Source organism: Triturus cristatus, chromosome 1_2, assembly GCF_964204655.1.
Source record: "Triturus cristatus chromosome 1_2, aTriCri1.1, whole genome shotgun sequence".
Classification (NCBI taxonomy): domain Eukaryota; kingdom Metazoa; phylum Chordata; class Amphibia; order Caudata; family Salamandridae; genus Triturus; species Triturus cristatus.
In genome coordinates this window covers 189,191,254-189,206,187 of record NC_140580.1, presented here as the reverse complement: position 1 = coordinate 189,206,187, position 14,934 = coordinate 189,191,254, and positions in this window count along the sequence as shown.

Genomic DNA, 14,934 nt, shown 5'->3' with positions numbered 1-14,934 from the left:
CTCTTCTCCATGGTTAAGAAGCTAGCTGGTTCTAAGACTGGTCCCACTCCACCTATCCTAGGGGCAGTGGAATGTAATGAAATAGCTGACTTTTTTATTTCCAAAGTCGAAATTATTCACAATGCCCTGTCCCGTACCTCCCCTTCACCCTCTCCTGATCACTCTACCTGGTCCCCATTGAATCCGTCACCCCAGGTGACTCTAATCTCGGAATGGGCCCTGTTGGATTCCGACTCGTTACTCGCCTGCTTAACTAAGGTCAACTCAGGCTCCCCTCTTGACCCATTTCCCGTGAACATTTTTCGACAACTTTCCCCAGATGTTCTACTAATCATTCAAGAACTCCTCAATTCCTCTTTACGTGAATCCGTAGTCCCAGATGAATGGAAAAGAGCTTTGGTTGTGCCACTCTTGAAAAAACCCGGTGCAGACCCCAAGACACTTGCCAATTTTCGACCTATCTCCTTACTGCCTACGTTCTCTATAAGTCTGGAAAGACACATTAATCTACATCTTACATCTCATGTTGAGTCCATAGGTTTTCTACATCCTTCCCAATCGGGCTTCCGCTCCCATTTTTCTACCGAAACGACCCTTTTGGGGGTCACTGAGAACCTACGCTCTCGCCTTGACCATGGCGAAACTGCTGCGCTTATTCTTTTAGATTTAAGCGCCGCATTCGATACGGTCTCACATTCAACTCTTCTGAGAGCCTTGAGAACGGCTGGAGTGACCGGCCCTGCTCTTGCTTGGCTGGCCTCTTTTCTAGATCGTCGCACCTTTCAGGTTGTTTCTTCTGGTTCTTCTTCTTCTGTTCGTTCATCGGCGCATGGGGTCCCACAGGGGTCTTCACTGAGCCCCATGCTCTTTAATATCTACGTGAGACCTCTAGCTACCATCATGGAAGACCTTGGTCTTTCCTTCTGCTCATACGCCGATGATACCCAGATTCTCTTTTCGCTTTCACCGGCCGCAGCCAATACTTCATCTGCTCTTAAATTTGGACTTAGCTGAGTGGCGGAATGGATGCAGGCGAATCTCCTGAAATTAAACGGTGACAAGACAGAGGTGCTTATTTTGGGTAAACAAAAGCACCTCTGGGGCCCTACACATTGGCCGGCTGAAATAGGCCCACTACCTCTTCCAGTGACCCAGGTTCGCAATCTTGGCTTTGTCATAGATGAATCTCTCTCTATGCGACATCAAGTGGCTAAGGTAGCAGCCACCTGTTTTTCCATCTTAGGGTGGCTCCGCAAAATTCTGTGGATGCTCCCGGTGGGCACAAGACGCCAGGTGGTCCAGGCTTTAGTCACTTCTCGCCTGGAGTATGGCAATGTGCTCTACCTTGGGGTTACACAGGAGGTCCAGAGGAGACTTCAGCTAGTACAGAACTCAGCCGCGCGCCTCCTCTGTAAAGTCCTGTGGAGTTCGCCAATCTCTCCCTTTATCAAAGACCTTCATTGGCTCCGCATAACAAACCACGTTAAATTTAAGGCCCTTTGCTTTTTACATAAAATCAAGCTAGGGTCGGCTCCAGGCTATCTCAAGGCCTTGGTTCAACCATACTTGCCACCCCGCCCCCTCAGATCATCAGCTCAGGGCAACTTTCTGATCCCCCGTATCAAATTGACAAGAATCGGCGGCTGCTCTTTTTCTTTTGTTGCCCCTAGACTGTGGAATTCTCTCCCGGTCTCGCTGAAGCTTGAACCATCTCTGCTGAAATTCCGTAAGGACCTTAAAACCTGGCTTTTTTCTCATTAACATCTGCTTTGGGTAATCACTAATTGATCGGCGCCGGGAGACCCCTTGTGGGTAGCTGTGCGCCTTATAAATTCAACTACAAATACAAATACAAATAGCCCCTCTGTCACCTGTTTTCCATTTTTTATAGCATCTCTAATACCATTGTAGGATGTCAGAACAATTTACATCACACACATATAGAGACAGTGAATCATATGTGTAAATCAGTGTATAGAAAATGTTACATAAGGCAAAGGGGACTACAAGGTGTAGAATTCATGTCATTCATACTGGTAGACATTTTTAAAGAGTGCTTCGTCTGGAAAAGCACAAACTCAGGATTCAGAACATAACAGTGGTTAGCATTGACTTTAACAATAAAAATGTATTTCCACCCAAATAAACCTTTTTAGCAGCATCAGGATAATGAAAGACTGGGAAAAAACATAAGTCACTAACTTGTACCTTGCAGTTTGCAAGCAGCTGTTTGATGACAGTTTATAGGTCCCTGTGCTAGATTACGATTGTCACTTATGAACTGCACAGTAACAAAAGAATCTCTCTAACAAAAGCAGTAACCCACTGACCTATGCATATAAAATACTGTTTTTTAAAATGCATGGTACACGTTCTTTGCAGTAGGCATATTAACCCTCTGTGTTACATTAGATAAGTCAAAGCTGCCACTGGACAAAACTCATCTCTCTCCAGCAGGGTCATTAATCACTGGTGTTATCGTGACACTTTTATTGTTCTGTGAAAACTGCTAATTAAACAAGATACTTTGCAGTGCTTTCAAAACTGCTGCCTGCGGACCCCCTAGGAATGTGTCAGGGACCCCTGGGGGTCCGCGGACCACAGTTTGGGAAACACTGTCTTAGTCCATCCCTCTAACTCCAATCCTATGTACATGCTGCCTGTGGTGGATGCAGAAATCTAAAATTACACATGAGTACAGATGTTTTCGGCAACGAGCAGAGGTTGTGGATGTGGCATGCTCATTTTATTACCCCAGCTACCCATCTACCATGTAGTACCCTTATGTATTGAGAGAAATAGATTTAAAAAATGATCTAGAATAAAATGGCCTAGATGGCAATATTTTGGCTAAAGCCTACTGGAGAAATCATCTGGAGAAGAAGTTTGACAGTGCATGGTTTATTTGAGGATGGGTGTACTTGTGAATAATTTCTTGGAATGGAGGAAGGGACCTCATCTTGGAAAAGCCATCAAAATTGGATACAGACTGATTGGAAAGGTCTTGATGGAAGATGGATTATCTGTGGTTAATCTGGTATAAAGCAAAACTGAGGTATCCATGTAAATTAGAGCTCTTTTTTGTAAAAGAGGCCCAGGTGATGAATGGTTGTGTGTGTACTTGGGAAATTGGCTGACTAGGATTGATTTAAATGGGGTGTTGTCTAGTTTGGGAATGATATGGTTGGCAGTCATCTAAGAGATACATCCTCTGTCTAGGAATTGCTTCAGTGGGGATAGTGTGACCATGGAAAGGTTGAAAAGTGGAGTTCGGGAGTAGTGTAGGGATTACACTTTGTAAACCAGGTTCTTCTCTTTGTGAAGGGCCCACATAGTGCATTTCTGTTAACTTGCCCTTCTCACGGAGCTTGACCCACATAAGCTTTCAGACAGTGTAGACCGGTTTGGCCCCAAATGGTGTTTGTATTATCTTTCAGTTCTTCTTGAGTTGTCTTTTATTTTTCCCACAGAGTGAAGGTTTGATTCATGCCTTTTAGTGTAGTGACTAAAGGATCTCTATCCATAGTGGATTAGAGTTGGTTTCTGTGCACGCCCTCCTCAGTAGCAGGCACCTGGATCATAGTTTCTTTGCTGTAAATTATGCTCCTCCAGTACCTCAGATGCCAGTATTTCAAGTTGCCTCATATATTTGAGAAAATACGTGACCACCAACATCCCTTTAGAACTTATATACTCGGTCACTATACAAGTCAAAGTGTGCCCTGCGCAGTCCTATTCCTATTCAGACTGCTTCCTCTTAATACCTCAGCTGTTCTCACATGGACACCACAAGCTTCAGGGTCCTTGGACGGAAGAGATACTTGCGGTATTTAAAATTAGGAGATTAATTATGGATATTAGGCACTTTTCCAAAGTTTGGATCCCATAAAAATGAAGCACACTCCTCTAAGTACCACACTACTCAGGGGTATACTGAACCTGATCCCCAATGGAGGCCTTCAGCAGGGCTAGCAGAAGCCACAGAGTAGAGATCACAATATCCTCCAAACCGGAGGATTATGAGCAACTGCTTACAAATTCCCAATAAAAGACTCTAAATAAAGCAGCTCCTCACAAAAGGCAGGTACAGTAAAATCACATAAAAAACTGCTTTGCTGTCCATTTCTTCAGACTCCGTTATGAATGCTGAATAGTGAAGGAGGGAAAGAGGTAGCGGGATAGGGGTTGTGGGGCAACAAGCCTCACTGTGATCTAAATGCAACCACCTGCATTCACGCTCTCCCCCCTGGTGTGCCCCCCACCCCCATTAGGAGACTCAGGCTGAGTGTCTACTACCCACGCTCACCTCATGTCCTCCTGGCGAATATAGAGTTGTAGTCAAGCTGGAGTGCCATGCAGACCAGCAGGCTGGGATCAAAGCCTGTTACAAAACCAGAACCAAAGTCAGGCCCGTGATCCAGGATGGACTCAAATCTGATCCCTGAAGCTCCCTTGCCATGTAGAGGGTCAGCAGCTTAAAAGCATCATGAAAGCTCACTTTCCTGCTGCCTGCTGCTGCTCCCTACACCACACCCCATGTTGCGTCTCACATCTACGTCAGTACTAATGTGCCTTGTCAGTCACGTAGAAAGATTAATAGGGTGCTGCACAGGGCTTTGCCTAGCCTGGTAATAGAGAACTATAGTACTTCTCTTGATGCTGAAGCATGCCAAAGGGGTTGTATGCCGAAACCACACATGCTTTTATCATACATGTCATTACATAGTGGGCATTACAACAAATGCGTCTTTACCATGAAAAGCATTACAATGACATGCCTTACAGAAAACATCTGACTTTGGAGAGGTATAATCTACTATTCCAACTCCAGTCTGCACAACAGTAGGGAAAGCGTTGGACTTTGAAGTCCAACGGCGAGTTCCATAAGGCATGTTGTTGTAAAGATATGCAAAAGGAAGGCATGGTAAAGACGGATTCATTGTAGCACGAGTGATGTGACGGCATGCGTAGTTCATGCCATGTTGTAAATGCCGTTTCCCATGCCAAGGATACCTTCCATCATATATATTCCATTGATGGCAAATCTTTAAATAGTAATGTAGTCCTCTAAGCCTAAGGTGAAGAAGACATGCCAGTTTAGACATCCAACCAACTAGGACCTCAAGAATCAACTGAGGAGGAATGTCTTGAAGAAAGAAGAAATGCTAGGGAGAATTGGTAAGACGTTAAATATTTTCTGAATTGGACATAGTCTTTTTTCAGTCTTGTATGTAGTCAGAATATCAGGGCAACATGTACCCGGCATAGATGGTGCAATGCAATGTTGGAGATCGGATTTGATAGGACAGGCGATGAAAGTTCATTATTAAAGGGAATTACACAGAAATTAACTCTATCATTGAGGTCTTATCAATGAGATGCCAAATTCATCAGAGTATGATACAGGGAAGGGGTAGGGTTGACAGAACATCAGCAGGATTTCCCTTTTTTATACCATTAAGACATTTCCAATCCTGTTTTCAAATGCGAACCCGTGAAAGGTTGTAAATGTTTGTAAGTTCATCAACAAGATTAAGGTGGAACTGTGTAATGTCTATGGATATGAATATCAATCTTGTTGGAGACTAAGGGGCCGATTACGATTGCGGAAGGCCCATCACCGCAGCCAGGCGGTGGCGGTACTTCCGCAATCGCACCACCATTTTCCCCCCACCACATTACGATGGCGGAGGGAATCGCGCTTAGACCGTGGTGGACGCAAAAACCGTCTGCCACGGGTCAGCCAAAAGCAATCTTACAGATTGCCTGACGGAACATCCTCGTGGCCAGATATGGTGGTGGTGCCTAGCAGGCACTGCCCACCAAATCATGGTGCTTGATAGTGCCGGCATTTCCATGGCGGCGATGCCACCATGGAAAGGCTGGTGGGAATTAGTGACGGGGGCCCGTTGCGGGCCCCTTTGTGTTGGGGGAGGTGAGGGTGCACTTAAGGGGTACCCATGGTACCCCCCTACATTTCACAGCACTACATGGCAGGCCTGTGAAATGCAAAACATGGCATTTTCACATCGCGGCAATGTTAAAATTTAAAATACGAGCACCATGGTGGCGGTCGCATCCTGGTCAGGTGTGCGGGACCGCCGCATGCATGGCGGACGGTCCCGGTTTACACCATGTCTGCCATCCTAATGAGCCCCTAAGATCGCATTAAGTGGGGCCTGGTAAATGTTAAAGAGCAGTGGTGAGGAAACTGATCCCAGAGGAATGCAGCAGTTAATTGTGCTTGTTCTGGAGAGAATTAAGTCTAATCTGACTTGAAGGGAGCATTTTCATAAGAATGACTCAAACTCAATTGATGCTTTTCCTTTATTGCAGGCTGAAGTAGACAATCTTTTTGTCAGTAACTGATGGTCTGTTGTGTTAAAGTGCCAGGATGGGCCATTCTGGAAATCCAAAACCAACAGGATCAAGGACATTTTTACACCTTGTCAAACCCATTGCCAACTCCTCAATACTATTGTGAAGGGAATGGTACAAAATACAAGAATAAAGACACAGGATATTATCACACACCTGGTCTCATGACTTAGCTTAAGTGTATAGCTGGAACATTGATCTTTTTAATTAGGCCTGGCCAAAATCTGACTATCGCTGGAGTATTTGGAGTAATTTCAGTAATTTCGCAAATCTCTTTTGATGGGAAATTATTGACAATTATGCAATTATGCCTGTTCCAGTAATTGGGAGTAACTTGGCACAAACATATTACTGCAGGAGCACAGGGAAACACAACTAAAGAACACGAGCAGCTGCTGCTATTGGTGTGCTGTTTCTTATTTTATTTTTTTTTTAGAGCAAAATGCATCCTCCGGTCCGTTTTGGACGCTATGCGCTGGGCATTGCTCCTCTCTTGATTAAGCGTAAATCTCACTGATTTTGCTGTTTCGCATAATTATCCTACTGCAAATTATGCTAGTTATGCCCACCCCTAGTTTTAACATGAAGTGCTGCACAAGAAGTACTCGCTGACATTCTCAGTATTTACTTGCTTTAAGTGCTGGGATGCCTCCGGGTAGCCATGCGCTATACAAGTGCCAATACAATACAATACAATTACAAATTTAAACTCAGCCTTTCTTCTGTGCCTAAATATAATTACGTTTTGATTTAATAACTGAATACCTGATTTTCAATAAGCCTGAAGCTGATCGAATAAGTAGCCCTTGTTCTCTTTACGGTGTTTCATGAAACACGTGAGAAGGTTATAAATGCAAACATTACAAAGACTATTTCACCTTTTATAAATGCTTCCTATTGTTCAGACCCTGGGACATTTAGGGTTATATGAATGTGTTCATATCTCTTTTCTAGGAGATGTGTAAGTCCAATTTCCTTTTGATCAGATCACAAATGTAGATATGCGGGGAAGCACACAGTCTTGTGCCTAACGTTTCTGAACAGGAAATCTAGAAAAGTGGTTTACATACAACAGGTGGATGTTTTGTATATGTACATTTGTCTCGGTGGGTGCGACTGCGATAGGTATCAGGATGCCCTTTCAGAGTGGATTAGGTTAGTACACTCTAGGCACAATCATTCTCTTCTCTGCTGCCCCAGAATTCTGTAGATGGTCTTTGTCATGGAGGTGTATACCCTGTGGCATGCTGATCAGCTCTGCAGGGGCCGCCTGAAAATGGTGGCAAAGCACATATGAGCTTACGGCTTGTGCTGTGATTCAATCTGCACCTAGGTGCTTCAGCGGTCTCCACAGCAACAGGGAATGTAGCAGACATTCTGCTATTAAAAGCAGCAGTGCCAGGCAACAAGAAGTTTGCTAATGCACCCACCAAAATTCAGCTGCAAGCTGTGAGCATAAAAAGAGAGTGTAGCAAACCATAACACATCTACAAAACATAATTATCTGCTGACTACTGAGAAGGGTGGCCAACTTTGAAAAATAGTTTGGCCATTTTCTGACTGCCTAAACCCAAATAAACATTTTTTTCAAACACGTCATTATTTATGTGTCCAAGAACATATGTTTAGAGTTCTTTACAAGTTCAAAGTTTCCTTATTTCCACTTTAGCATTGCCTATGCAATTTGTCTCAGACACAGACTTTTACAGAGACTACACGGATATTTAGCCTGGCTCCTGTGCACCTTCACTTGCTTTACATTCTTAACATTCCTATAATGTATTTGGAAAGCATTTAACTGTGGGCTTGTTTGTTTGTTCATTTAGTTATATTAGTGACCTGCAATATTAGTGATTACAGCAGTAAGATGAGTTTGGGCAAACATGCACCTAAGGAATACATTTTACATTTATATTAATTTGTATATCAGTAGTACTTAAATGATGAATTCAAGATAGTTTACTTTTTGTGCATACTAAATAAAGATTACAGGCATAGAAAACATGCACTTTCCATTTAACCGTCATTACCAATATTGGGTGAACACAATAGACATTGAACAGAAATATTGCCTGCTAGTATTCACCAAAGTCAAATAGTATCAAAGTTTAATTCCTAGGTTTGTATTCTATTCATGTTCTGCATTGTAGATGCAGAACAAAAGATTACAAAAAAAGTATTTGCTTAGTATTCTGTTAGTGTTTAAGAAATTTCGCACATGTTTTACTAGTCTTCGTACACTAGTCTTCCCAAAAAGAAACCAATTGAAAACTAAAATTGTCCTAATGTAGTCTTGAAATGCTAAAAAAAGACAAGTTAAACACTCAATGTAGTATTCAACTTTGGGAAGGAAAGGAGTTACAGAATCTCGTGTGCTGATTTGTGCCATTTAATCATTTTATTTACTTGTAGGTTGATGTTCCCTCAATACGCTGAATTGCAAGGGCAAACTATCACATACACAAAATCTTCTATGAAAATGTGTAGGTGCCTGGCATGTTTAGCTTAATTTTGGCATTTTTAAAATTTGTGTACATTCTTCTTGGGGGTTGCACATTTAAAGGGAGGGTCAATTATGTTCAATTGCTAATAACTATTCCATCATTTGGCAAATCCACATAACATTTGTAGGATTTTCAGGATTGTTTAGTCTTCTTTGGTGATTGCAATTCTTATGCAGATCCACTACCCAAAACTTGTACCCCCCATGCACAAAATGCAGTGAAACAAAACTCCATATTTTGCAGAGGATTGTGGTGAAAATATGTCATGGTTACATGTGAAATTCGTGTTTTGTTATCCTATGCAGATTTGTAGTGCACATTGTCACCCAGGAGGGTATACTGGAGCTGAGCAGATGTGATCTAGCCATACCCAGGGCCAACTGGGACAACTCAAAAAGCCAGGTCTTCAATTTCTTGTGGAATTGAAGAACTGAGGAGGATGCTCATATACATGCAGTGGCAGGTTGTTACAAGCTTTAGAAGCATTGTGGGAGAATGCTTGACTACCTGATCTGGTTTTCCAAATGTGTGGGATGCGTGCATGTAGGAGTCCAGATGAGCAGTGGTATCGTGAAGGTTTCTTAAAGCAGATGCAACTGTTGAGGTATGCTGTGCCAGTGTTACATAGTGCCTTGAATTTGTGGGTGAATTGTGCTCTTTGGTGTATGGGGAGCCAATGAAGCTCCTTCAGGTGTGGTGGGAGGTGAGTGTAGTGTGGGCAGTTGAGAGTGATTCTGGCCGCTCAGTTCTGAATGGTCTTCAGCCTTCTGGTGATGTTTTCTTAATGCATAGATGGTGTTCCTGTACGCAGCTTGCTTGTGACGAGGATGTGTTTGATAGTTTTCTGGACACTGATTGAAAGCCATTTAATAATCTTCCTCAGCATATAAAGGATATGAAAGCAGGAGGTCGGTAAGGTGTTGACTTGGGAAGTCATGTTGAGTTTGCTATTGATGACAAACCTGAAGTTCTTGGCATATTTCGGTTCCAGCTCTGTAGGCCACAAGATGGAGTCCCTCGGTGAAGTGCTTTTCCTGAAGATCACAATTTCGATCTTGTCAGTGTTCAGCTTGAGACAGTTCGTCTTTATCCAAGCACTAAATTTGATCCAGGTACTGGGCTTCTTGTCCAAGAGTGAGAGAATTAGTTGTGCGCCATCAGCATAACTTAGGACGTTGATGTGAGAGTGGATGATACTGGCTGAAGAGATCATGTATGCGTTGAAGAGGGTCAGACTCAGAAGGGATACATGCAGATGAGCTCGCAGACATTTGAGGTGTACGGAACCAGGCTGAGTGACTTGGTCCTTCCAGTAAGGAAGGAGCAGATCCATCATTGTGCGTGTCTCTGGATTCCGATGTCATGAGGATGGGGTGGGAGACTATGTCAAGCACTGCAGAAAGGTTCAAAAGGAAGAAGGCTGTTCTATCTGCTCCATCCAGAGTGATGTAGACATCATCTTCTGCGGTGATGAGGGCAGGTTCTGTGCTGTGGTTTGGTCTCAAACCAGGCTGAGTGATGCTGAGAAGTTGCTGGTCATTGAGGCATTCTGGGTGGATGGACAGTGGATAGTGATGGTTTCTTCTTGGGTGATGACTGGCCATGTGGTTAGCATTCGTTCTTTGGATAAGACCAGGAGGATTTTAGCAAGGTTTGTCGGGTCTGGTTGAGGGTTGAAACTGGAGTAAATGGCAGTGATTTTTCTGCTGAAGAATTGAGAGACTTTGTTGAAGAGTTCCTGTGAGGAGATGATTGATTTGGAGATGACCATTGGTGAGGTGGAGTCCTTCCTAATAGAAAAGAGTTATTTGCTACTTTTGGTGCTGGCATCAATGCAGTCCACCAGAGTGGCACATTTGGTGGTCAGGATCATTTTATTTTAGAATATCAGGGCTGATTTGAACATGCTCCTGTGTGCATTGTGTTGGCCTATTCTCCATTTGCATTCCAGTTGTTTGCAGTGGTATTTAATCAATCTGAGTTTCTCTGTGTACCAACTGGCCTGGGGTCTAGATCTTGTTGTATTTCTGTGTTTGAGGGGGATGAGGGAGTCAGCTGAAGAGGCGATCCATTCATTGAAATGCTTGATGGCTTTGTTTGGGCTCTTGTTGTGTTCAGGTCAGTGGGTGTTGAGAGTGGTGTTCCAATCCTTCTCAATAATTCTGTTCCAGTTTTGACAGGCTGGTCTTATTGTAGTGTGTATGTGCTGGACCAGAATGGGGATGCTGAACTTAATGAGAACGTGGTATGCCCATGAGACTGGTGTGGCTTGTCTACTCAGATGCTGCTGAGAGTGGTGAAAATAGGGCACAGGAGCTGTCCAGTGGCATGGGTAGATCCCTTTACTTGTGGAGACAGGCCCAGGCTTCCGAGGTCTTTGTTCCCAAAGACCCCCAACTTGAAATGTATCAATAATATTACTTCCAATCCATGATTTACTCAATTCAATTACGTTCACAAGTGTAGCAGCTGTTTCTTAGACGCTGAAAGCTCGAACCAGATTATACTACAACATTTTGACATAATCAGATTTAGTCCTAATGATAAGTGTATCTGTATAAAAATTTGTCCCTTGCTATGCTGTTTTTGTTCAGATCTGCCTACATTGCCGTCCAATGCATTTTGGCCCTGAGGAAGCGCGTAATAAGGTGAAAAGTGTTGGCTTAACTTGTTTGTATTTTCTGAAGAAGAACACGATTAAAAAGACAAACAGGGGCAAAGTTCCCATTCATCTTTTTGCTCCTTGCTGTTTCATGTAGTCATAAATATATATATTCACTGAAAAAACCATAGGTTTCACACATGTTATAGTTAGCTGGACATTTTACTCATAAAAAACCAATGAAATTCCCCCGTTATAGTTAGTGCAGGCAACTATAACTCACGCGACCGCAATCCTCTGCTGATGCTAATACTGTATTTAGACACTTATTTGCCCATGTCTTCTTCCATTAAATTTTAGCTATACATATATTACAAATATTTTTTTTTCATAAAGACACATATGTCATCAGCAGAGGATTGCGGTCGCGTGAGTTATAGTTGCCTGCACTAACTATAACAGGGGAATTTCATTGGTTTTTTATGAGTAAAATGTCCAGCTAACTATAACATGTGTGAAACCTATGGTTTTTTCAGTGAATTTGCAAGGTTTTTTTCAATGCTAATTCCTAACTATAACGTGTGTGAAACCTTTGGTTTTTTCAGTGAATTTGTACGTTTTTTTAAATGCTAAGTTACTTTACGCCGTTCGTGGCGTGCGCGCCCACTTAACGCAGTTCGTTCCGTGCGCGCATGGTGCGCTTCGCGCACCGTGCGCGCACAGTGAGCACGCGGTGCGCTTCGCGCACCACGCGCCCACTTTACGCAGTTAGTGCCGTGCACGTACGTTGGTCACGCGGTGCGCGTAGCGCACCGCGTGCCCACGTTACGCTGGATGGGCCATGTACGCACGATGCGCTTCGCGCACCGTCCGCACACGGAGGACATATTATGCGCTTAGTTTTGAAAGGTAAACTAATTAAATGTTCCATTATTCAAATATGCCATGCACAAAATGTGCCCTGTGGGCACTTTTTGCACACGGGGGGAGGGAAAATGTGGATAATTTTTTTTTATAATTAATTTTTACCGTACGCGTACGGTAAGCGTAATCGGCGTTTTTTTGAAAAAATATAAAATTGGATTTTTTGCCTTGGGGGTTCTTTTGGGACACCTTAATCAAGGCTAGGTGGTTAGGAGCTGTCTAACCTGCCCCTTTACATGTTTTCACCCTTTGTTTTTCCTCCCCCCCTCAGAGTGCGAGAGAGAAAATGGCGGCCGCCGCTTCCTGGTTTCGACCGATTCGAATGTTTACTAAGATCTAACAGCCAATCAGAATCGCGCTCGCGCACGGCACCGTACGCGTACGGTAAGCTTACCGTAAGCGCACGGTAAGCGCACCGTAAGCTGCCACAGATATATATATTGATTTAAATGCTATTTTCTCAGGAACTCCTGAACAGATTTACACCAGACCTACAAAAGGCACTTCCTTGACCTGTAGACTACCTCTCTGCCAAATTTCAAGTAACTCTGTTCAGCCGTTCGGGCTGTAGCTGTGTCTAAAGGTCCTATGGAAAAATGCATGGGAAAAACGCGTTTTGGGACCCCCCTTTTTTCTCAGCCCCCGCTTGACGAATCCCCCCGAGACTTTCAGGGTAGGAGCGGAGCGTAGCGCCCCATTAGTTTTGAAAATTTCGCGAGGATTCGTCGACCGGCGCCAAAGTTATTCCAAATAGAATGTTGCGGTTTTCCTATGGAAACAGGGTCCTAACTATAACTACCTACTGGCGACTGCCAGTAGGTAATATATATATATATATATATATATATATATATACATATATATATTCACTGAAAAAACCATAGGTTTCACACAAGTTATAGTTAGCTGTACATTTCACTCGTAAAAAACCAATGAAATTCCCCCGTTATAGTTAGTGCAGGCAACTATAACTCACCCGACCGCAATCTTCTGCTGATGCTAATACTGTATTTAGACACTTATTTGCCCATGTCTTCTTCCATTAAATTTTAGCTATACATATATTACAAATATTTTTTTTTCATAAAGACACATATGTCATCAGCAGAGGATTGCGGTCGCGTGAGTTATAGTTGCCTGCACTAACTATAACGGGGGAATTTCATTGGTTTTTTACGAGTGAAATGTACAGCTAACTATAACTTGTGTGAAACCTATGGTTTTTTCAGTGAATTTGCAAGGTTTTTTAAATGCTAATTCCTAACTATAACGTGTGTGAAACCTATGGTTTTTTCAGTGAATTTGTACGTTTTTTTAAATGCTAAGTTACTTTACGCCATTCGTGGCGTGCGCGCCCAGTTAACGCAGTTCGTTCCGTGCGCGCACGGTGCGCTTCGCGCACCGTGCGCGCATAGTGAGCACGCGGTGCGCTTCGCGCACCGCGTGCCCCCTTTACGCAGTTAGTGCCGTGCACGCACGGAATTACACCAAAATTGGCAAAGAGGTAGTCCTCAGTTCAGACTCGTGACTTTTGCTTAAATAGTGTAAATCCGTTCAGTAGTTCCTGAGAAAATTAGAGTTAAAAAGATAGATATATCTGGGCGGAGCCTAACCACACATCTCATCGCGAGATCTGATTGGCTGTCAGTACTTCATCCAAGAAGTGTTGGCAGCCATCTTGGGACCAATATACATGATAGCACCTCATTAAAAAGCATTGCAGTTAATAGAAGGTTTTAAGACTTTAGTTACATTATAAATGATTTGTTGATGGTACCATACTCATTTTAGGAATTGTGGTGTGTTCTAAGGTGATTTTACCATGTGAAAAAGCCATCTGCTGTGATATCATGAATCATGTTTGAGAGAAAACTATTTTCTCATGCTTTTCCCACAGAGGTTTGGAAGGTGATCTATAAGCTAAACTGAGAGCATATTTTCTGTAAATTCACATTATCTTTCTCAGTCATGTGAGAATGAAGTCTGACATTCTCAGTAAAACATGTACATCCAACAAGGGCAGATTGACAGTTGATTCCTTTGTGTTCTACTGCAGCTTCCCAGAGTGTTCTCAAGAACAACTAGAGCGCTAACAGTCCTACTTATGGCAAACGTATTGCACACCTGAAGCCATCTTAATTGGAATAAAGTGGTAACTCTAAAAACATTTAATTTACAAAGGAACAAAATGAGGGGGTTCATTTTTACATAGAAATTATGATTAGTGCTGCAGAAAGAAAAATTAGGGGACATTTTGACTTCTCAAATCCTCTTCTATTTCATAAAAAAAGTCTGACATGCAGACTGAAACATGCACTTTGAATACCAGCTACTACAGTGATCCAATGAGCAACTAGAACGGTTTGTCCAGCATGTCCTAGGTGTTTCTATAAATATATATATTTTTTAAATAATAAAAAACAAAGGCCGGCCCCGGGGATGGGGTCCCCGGGGCCATAAGTGGCCTGAGGAGGGGGGCAACGCAGCCCCCCTCCTAAAGAATTTTAAAAAACAAAAAAGGCCATG